Source organism: Mastomys coucha, unplaced genomic scaffold, assembly GCF_008632895.1.
Source record: "Mastomys coucha isolate ucsf_1 unplaced genomic scaffold, UCSF_Mcou_1 pScaffold13, whole genome shotgun sequence".
In the NCBI taxonomy this organism is placed as follows: domain Eukaryota; kingdom Metazoa; phylum Chordata; class Mammalia; order Rodentia; family Muridae; genus Mastomys; species Mastomys coucha.
This window is the reverse complement of record NW_022196895.1, coordinates 39,948,150-39,956,406: the sequence shown is the minus strand read 5'-3', so window position 1 is coordinate 39,956,406 and position 8,257 is coordinate 39,948,150. Positions and strand designations below refer to the sequence as shown.

Genomic DNA, 8,257 nt, shown 5'->3' with positions numbered 1-8,257 from the left:
CTCCCACACCAGTCATCTCAACCAACCTCATTCCCAGATTCATGAGTCTTGGTTTAGTGTTTCACTTAGTTTAAACTGGGTCACATGTGTAACTGCTGGGTTGGAACTATGTATTGAAGGCTGGGATTGGGGGTCATCAGTGAGTACACAACTGCAAGCAGTGCCTCCCCTTCCTGGCTCTATTACAAATGTTTCGTCAATGAGGGGTGAGTTTCCTGAACCCTTCTTCCATTCGCATCTGACACCTAAGGGCTCCATGCTTGTATAAACTCAGTGTAGGTATTATCAACTGTTGGGCGTTATTGATCACAATGGTTGTGCCATGCTGAGAAGATGGTATTTTACAGAACTTTCCAATACCTTTGAAAGAGAATTAAAGAAAAAAAAGGGAACAAGTTGAAAACATTTAAGTAGTTCTGTATTATTTTTACCTGAAGGCCGAGCTATACTGCTCCTAGGCATATACCCAAAACTTGCTCCAGCATACCACAGGGACACATGTTTTGCTGTGTTCATAGTAGCCTTATTCATAATAGCCAGAAACTGCAAGTAACCCAGATGTTCTTTAATTGAAAATTGGATACAGAAATGTGGTTCATTTACATGATGGAATGCTATTCATTTTTTAGAGTTGATGCCATCATTAATTTTACAGGCAAATTGATGGAACTAGAAAATATTATCCTGAGTGAGGTAAACCAGTTCCAAAAGGACACGCATGGTAGGTACTCACTGATAAGTGGATATTATCCAAAATGTATAGTATCCCCATGATACACTCCACAGACTGTAAGAAGTTAAACAAGAAGGAAGACCCAAGTGAGGATGCTCCAATACCACTTAGAAGGGGAAACAAGATTCAATGTAGCAGAGGATGGCTTTGTAGGGCATTGATGGGAGGAGAAGCCCATGGTCCTATGAAGGCTCGATGCCCCAGTGTAGGGGAATGCTAGGGCGGGGAGGCAGGAATTGGTGGGTAGGTGGGAAGTAGAAGCGGGGGGGGGGGTAATGGAATAGGAGATTTCCAGAGGGGATCAGGAAATGGGATTACATTTGAAATGTAAATAAAGAACATATCCAATAAAAAAGAAGGAAGAAACAAAATAATTACAAGAGGCAAAGTGAGAGAGGGACCTGGGTGAGAGAGGGGAGTGGAAGAGGAAAAGGGGGGCAGGCCATGTATAGGGGAGACAAGAGAGAAGCCCAGATGGCCAAATGAATGGAAATATGTAGCTATCTTAGGTAAGGGTTTGGGGGGAAACCTCTAGAATGTCCCAGAGATCTGGGATGGGATAGGCTTCCAGGACTCAATGTGGCTGACCTTAGCTGAAATGTCCAACAGTGGGGAGATGGAACCGGAAGAGACCATTTCCAGAAGTTAATTACAGCCCCCAGTAGAGGAATAAAGTCACCAACTTACCTTTAAAAACTTTGACCCAGAAGTTTTCCTGTCGAAAAGAAATGCAGGGACCAAAATGGAGCAGAATCTGAAGGAAAGGCCATTCAGTGACTGGCCTAACTTGGGATCCATCTCATGGTCAGGCACCAAAACCTGACACTATTACTCATTTACTGATACCATGTAGTACTTGCAGACAGGAGCCTATCATGACTGACCTCTGAGAGGTTCTACCAGCAGCTGACTAAGACAGATGCAGATACCTACAGCTAACCATTGGACTGAGGCTGGGGACCCTGATTGAAGAGTTAGAGGAAGGACTGAAGGAGATGAAGGAGCAACCCCATAGGAAGACCAACAGTGCCAACTAACCCAGACCACTGGAAGCTCCCAGATACTAAACCACCAACCAAAGATCATGCATAGACTGGTCTGAGGCCCTAGGTACATATGTAGCAGAAGATTGCCTTGTCTGGCCTGGGTGGGAGAGGATGTGCCTAATTGTATAAAGACTTAAGGCTCCAGAGAAGGAAGATGCTCAGGGGAGGGGGGAGGGGGGAAAGGCTGTGAAATACCTTCTGAGAGGTGAAGGTGGGTATGAGGTGAAGAACTCTGGGATGAGGTGAGTGGATCCGTCCTGCAGTTCCACTTGGGTCTGTGGGTCTCTTCAGACGGGAGGTCAGACAGGACCTGCAAAATGAAACGTGTTCGAGAACAAAGAGGCGGAAGCCAAGTAGAGTTCTCTTTACTTGGGGGTGTTTTGAGCTTATATAGGCAGGTAAGAACTGAAACCTACAGAAATAAGATATTTGCATAACATAAACATTGAGAAGTCAGGAAAGAGTCAGGAGGGAGTCATGAGCGAAGGTCACCAATGACTCTGACGTCTGCGGATGTCCAATGACTCTGACGTCTGCGGATGTCCTCAGGCAGTAGTAGACCTAGTTGTATCTCAGCGTGAACTTCTCCGGCAACTTCTTTCAGAGATAAGCTGATAGTCTGCAGAAGGTCTTTCGGCTTAATTCTCTAGGTGACCACCTCGGGCACAAGCCGCCAAAGACCAGAGGCTAAACTGACCATGGGAGGCAACAATGAGGGACCAGAAGGGGGCAATAGTTGGGCTGTAAATAAATAAAATAATTAATTTAAAAAAATTATAATTGAACTCCAGTGTGTGTGGGAGGAATACTTACCACAACATTTTTCATTATCACTATAACCCGAGAATGTTCATATTTATGTAAACTGATAAATGGGCAGACAAACAATACAACATCTTTGCAATGGACTGGTACTGAAGAACAAAAACAAATGAACTGCTAAGCCTACTACAACATGGATGAGCCCCAGTAACATTATTCTGTGAGAAGCAAGGCATAAAACGTTGTGTGGTTCCATTTACGTGACAGTTAAAAACTCAAAATACTTTAGAGGCAATAATTATGCCAATAATAGTAATACTGGAGGTGAGAGGAGGAGGACTCCTGGGAACATTTGGGGCGAAGGCACTACTGTACCTCTGGATGGCAGTGGTGGTTCCATAAGTGTGTCTCAACTCAGCCCAAATACAAAATCTGCTTTCACAAAAGTATCCTAACAATGGTGACTATAGAAGAAAGTACATTTACTATTAGACTATTTTTAAAGAACTTACATATTACATACTAAGGTATATAATATAGAAATAAATTCCTCCCATTCTAAAGATCAAAATCTTTGATCTTTAGATCTCACCTTCGATTAGTATATTTACTTGTACATTTCATGTTTCTCTTCCTACTTATGTCTGACAAGATTATTATATGACACGAATATTATTTTTGAGACTAGAAATGTTATTTTATAAGTAGCTAGATATTTGGGGTGCTTCATAAGACATTTAAGTTCATTGAGTCTGTTTCCCTAGTATTAGGCAAGATTCTTTGGAGAAAGATAACAGATGTTACATAGGGATAGGAAATATTATAAATATATTATAGATCTAGAGAATTGATAGATAAATATAAATACATACATAGACAAATTATATACAGATGTTTGATTTTATAAATATATAAGTAAACATATAGATAGATAAGTAGGTATATAGGTGATTGATACCATTGTAGATAAGACAGATGAGGAGGTAAAGATATATAGCTATAGATATACTCCAGATTCTCCACATAAATAAATAAATAAATAAATAAATAAAACTCCACATAAAGCATTTTTAGATTTCCTGATTCGCCCTCTGCTAATATGTCCTTCAATGCCTGATGGTGATCAGTTCCCCAACCTACACATAGAAGACAAACGACTTTTTATAAATGCTGTGTTGCAAACATCTTTATCTAAGTGATCAATGATTACAATACTTTTCACTTGTCAAAACTGCTGAGCCCATTGTGGGGATGGTGTGAGAATGCTGTAGCCGTTGACATTATTAGCATGGGTAACTGTGAACGTCCAGTTCAGAACCAGTTGGAAGTGAGCTCTGGGGTAATCCTAACTAATGTCTTCGTCACATGACCACTGGATAATTTACTCGGAGTCTCCATGTCAGCCTGTTTGGTCATGATTAAATCGAGAATTGTTAATAATGACTATACCAAGGATTAAGTGAGTTAAGTCATGCGAAGTCTTTACCTCATATTTGAAAGGATAAGATATGGTCAACTTTAACTGTTATTAGAAGTCTACTTGCTTATACTTCATTGAGATCAAAAAGGGAAAACCTACTTTTAGGTCTCTTTGAAGAATATAACTTGGCAAGTACTGAAAATAGCTTCTAAGGAAGTAGACTCACAGCCTCCAGAGCGTTGGAGTCATTTGCTCATCAATGCCCCTTCCCTTGGACAGCTTATGTTTTCCAGATGGCGAAACCTTTGTAGGGAACTGGGTCACTTTCAATGAACAATAGTCACTCATGTCTGAATAGACTGACAGGTCATTCAGTCTGTGAAAAACAGCTCACTCTAAGCTCTGAAATGTTCAAACATTTCCCCTTGTTTAACAAATCATATGTTGAGTTCTCAAACTGGAGGTAAAATGTCTTTGAGGGTTCTCACTTAAGTTACGAGCAAGGTCATAGATGGAACCCAAATAGAGTTGGTATGGTAATTAGGAAGTCTGCCTTTGAATTCTTACCTTCAGTATTGGCTGATGTGAGTCTGTTAGCACAGAATCAAGTCCCAGATTACTCATGAGGTGAGGCACCCTGCAAATGGAAAAAAGACAAAGAGAAGTTAGATAAATTAATCTGTTTTTGTGACTACTAGTCAATATAATGGACATAATGTTTTCAGAAGCATAGTATATAGAACATAGTATTACAAGTAGCATATTAAATTAAATGATGACTTCTTTGACTGGAACATTACAGTATACATGAGAGAGAGAGAGAGAGAGAGAGAGAGAGAGAGAGAGAGAGAGAGAAAGAGAGGATTTGAAATAAAAACTCAGGTCCTCACTAACAGCACAAGATCTTTAGGTATATTTACTCAATATATTTAAAGCCATATTCTTCTATTAAAAAGATAAGGCAAGTACTAAGTCTGAAAAGAAAAAGAAAGACAGAGAGAAGAAAAGAAAGAAAAAGTTTAAGGAGAGAGATTAGTTAAAGGCAAGAAGGAGCTGATACTTTCTTTTTCGCATCTAGATTAACTAATATACATATTTTTAAATTAAAATGAGCTCTTAAAAATACAATGTGCTGCTGTGTCTGGGCGTGGCTGCAGAAAATGGCCCTGCTCTGAGCTGAGGGTGGTTTGCAGCGGCAGCAGGCCAAATCCACTGTGGGTGTGGAGACAGCCAGTATCACTCCACCCTGCTGTCGTGTTGCCTAATTAGCTGGTGTGGAAAACAATCTTGGGAGGCCGAGTAATCTCTCATTTTAGTGTCGTGATGCAATGATTGAAGTTACATCCTACTTGTGGCGGAAATGCTGAGTCTCCTCTGACATCCGTTTTCTGGGAAGCGAGAGGCAACTGCAGAGGTCCGAGGATTGCAGTTCTCACAGGACTTCATGCTAGAACCCTTGCTCGCTTTACTGACATTTTGAGTTCAACAAAAAGTGCTAATACTAGCGTCATTTTAGGGCAAATCAAGTGCTTTTGCCAGATCCCACTCTTCTCTGTTTCTCACTCGTCAGTTAAGGAGGGATCAGGAAGACATTGGTGTTTCAGAAAAAAAAAAAAAAAAGAATTAAGAAGGAAAGCCACTGAGGTTAGACTTGGGTAAGAAAGCACATTTGGCCCTCTTCAACATAGAACTTTGTTAGATTCTTTAGAAGAAATTCTTTAGAAGTTTATTGCCCAAAGAGCCATAGGTTCACAAACAGGACTTAAGCTGGTAGAAACCTTAGTATATTTGAATATATTGATAATCTTTTTCCCCCCAGTCACTGCCAGCTGGAAGACACTGCTTCAAGGACAAATGGACAGAAAGCAGATGAGGACCAGAAGTCCCATCTTTCCCAGGTTCCGGTCCTGCGTATATCTTTTTTTTTTTTTCTTTAAAGGTTTTTATATTTATTGGCTCTGTGTGGATATTTCCATCTGAATGTATGTGGTACCCTCAGAAGCCAGAAGAGAGCATCAGATATCTTAAAACTCGAGTTACAGATGTTAAGTTTCTATGCAAGTGGCAGGAATAAAACCTGGGTCTCTAGAAAGAGCATTCAGTGTCCTCACTTGCTTGCTAAGACACTTCTCCAGGCCCTGTAATTTTTTTCCCAGCACACTTATGAGTGGTTTAGGGAATTGACATTTTATCATTTTTTTTTTTTGTTCCACAGAACATACTCAGATTTGTGTCCATCATTTAATTCAGAGTTTGGCTCTAGATTTCTAAAGTTATTGGTGGATTAAATGTTAAGTTCTATTAGCTTTTCTGTTTCCAGTAGCTAACACTACGAGGCTGTTCTACTCCTAAAGGACATTCGGCAATGTATGCAGATACTTTGATTATTGTACTTAGGGAAGTGCTAATAGAATCTGGAGGAAAAATGACCTGAGATGCTGTTAAGTTTCCTATCAGGCATACAGTACATGTTCCTACAATATATGCTCATCAAGGAATAACCCAGTTCTGAGGGCCAAGAGAGAGACTCAGAGCCCATGCTGTGTGCTTTTTAAGCAGAATTAGCTTTAATTTATTGGTGGAAATAAAGAGGAAATCATCAAATCTCAATGATGCCAAATGTGGATACTTCTACTGAAGTTCCTGGATCACAAGTGTCTGAGGCTTGTGATAACTTGCCCCAGTCCTCACTTGTTAGAGAAGTGTATCTTTTCCTGTGGACCATGTTATCATTCCTTCATGTCTAAAGGCAACGTCTTTCATCATCCTGTAGTTCTATCAACAATTCCTATTCATTCATTCATTCATTCATTCATTCACTCAAACAACATTAATTTCACAGCTCTGTGGAACATACTGGAGATGAATCTTGTCTTCAGGGAGACCTATGATGCAATACGGTAGATAAATCATATTTTCAGCATGGGTCATTTTCAAACATTTCTTTGTAACTGTAAAGAGATAAAACCCAGTGGGAAATTCCGCAGATGGAAAACACAATCAGGTAGGAGATGCCAAAGACTGGAATTTCGGGAAAAGTGAAATTGGACAAATGCTTTACAAAGCAAAATACCTCTGGCTTTCTCTCTGGATACGTAGGTGAAGTTGGGGGTGATATTTTAAGGAAAAATGATATTATGGAGTTCAGTTTATTCCCAGCAAGATAGATGGAAATGATTATAGAACTCAAAAATGCACCTGGTCCAAAGAGGACACCACACCTTAGTGTCTCTTCTAATGTCTCTCCTACCCAGAATTCACCAATATCTAACCTTCTCTTTACAGAAGACCTACTTGGGGTCAATGTTACATTTAAATAAGTACCCTCATTTACTTTTCTACTTTGAATATTTATTGAATGCAACTATAATTTATTATGCCAAATCAAAATGCAACCTGAACTACTATTAAAACATAATTAATGAAAAAACCTTGATGTGATATAATCAATAGTGACATGTCATTAAAATTTGTCCAAAGTTTCCGAAATAAGTTATTAAATGAAAGTATATAAAATTTTTATCAGAAGTATAGGTCATTTGCTTATCTTGTGAACAAGCTTAGAGTCAATCCCCCGAATACACACACAAATACACACACACACACAGAGAGAGAGAGAGACAGAGACAGAGACAGAGACAGAGACAGAGACAGGGAGAGACAGACAGACAGACAGACAGACAGAGAAATGGGTTTTACTTGTAGATATATATCTATATATCTATATCCATCTATGCCCATCTCTCTTTATCTACACATTCTGGGATGATAACAATTGCTTTCACAAATGTAACAAAAGCAAAATGGTCCCTCTCAAAGTGTCAACACAGGCTACTTTTCCTTAACAAAGCTGATTGCTAGACTGTTAATACCTGATATAAAATAAATATTTCAAAATATCCAGATATGATAGACTGACTAGATACAATTGCTTGGATATCACTTTCAAGCCATCTGCTTTAGGACAAAGCCCATATTTTCTCTGTCAGAGATTTCTTATTTATTTTACACAGAGAGAACCAAATACTCTTCAATTTCAAAAAACAAGAGCAATAAAACTTCTGTCTTCCATGATGCCTGTCATGTCTGCAGGAAGTTGTGCCATCTGATTTATTTAATGAAAAATACCTATAGGCTTTTCACTGGTCTTGAGCTGTCTATTGGCTGAGTATACTATGCAAAAAACATTTGCGAAATAAGAATTATGGACTTTATTTTCACTAAACAATTGCATTGCTAAAATTTAAGAGTGTAAAATAGAGAAAACCAACACAGAGTCAATGACAAAAGAAATAA

At 39.1% G+C, this 8,257-nt stretch overlaps 1 long non-coding RNA gene across 1 annotated transcript; it reads right to left on the bottom strand.

Moving 5' to 3' along the window:
• Positions 1 to 294: 294 nt before the first annotated feature.
• Positions 295 to 2,066, bottom strand: LOC116087615. Its single transcript, XR_004117514.1, has 3 exons — positions 1,975 to 2,066; positions 1,421 to 1,448; positions 295 to 360 (listed from the first exon to the last, which is right to left on the bottom strand). It is a non-coding gene; the product is annotated as an uncharacterized LOC116087615 (long non-coding RNA).
• Positions 2,067 to 8,257: the final 6,191 nt, after the last annotated feature.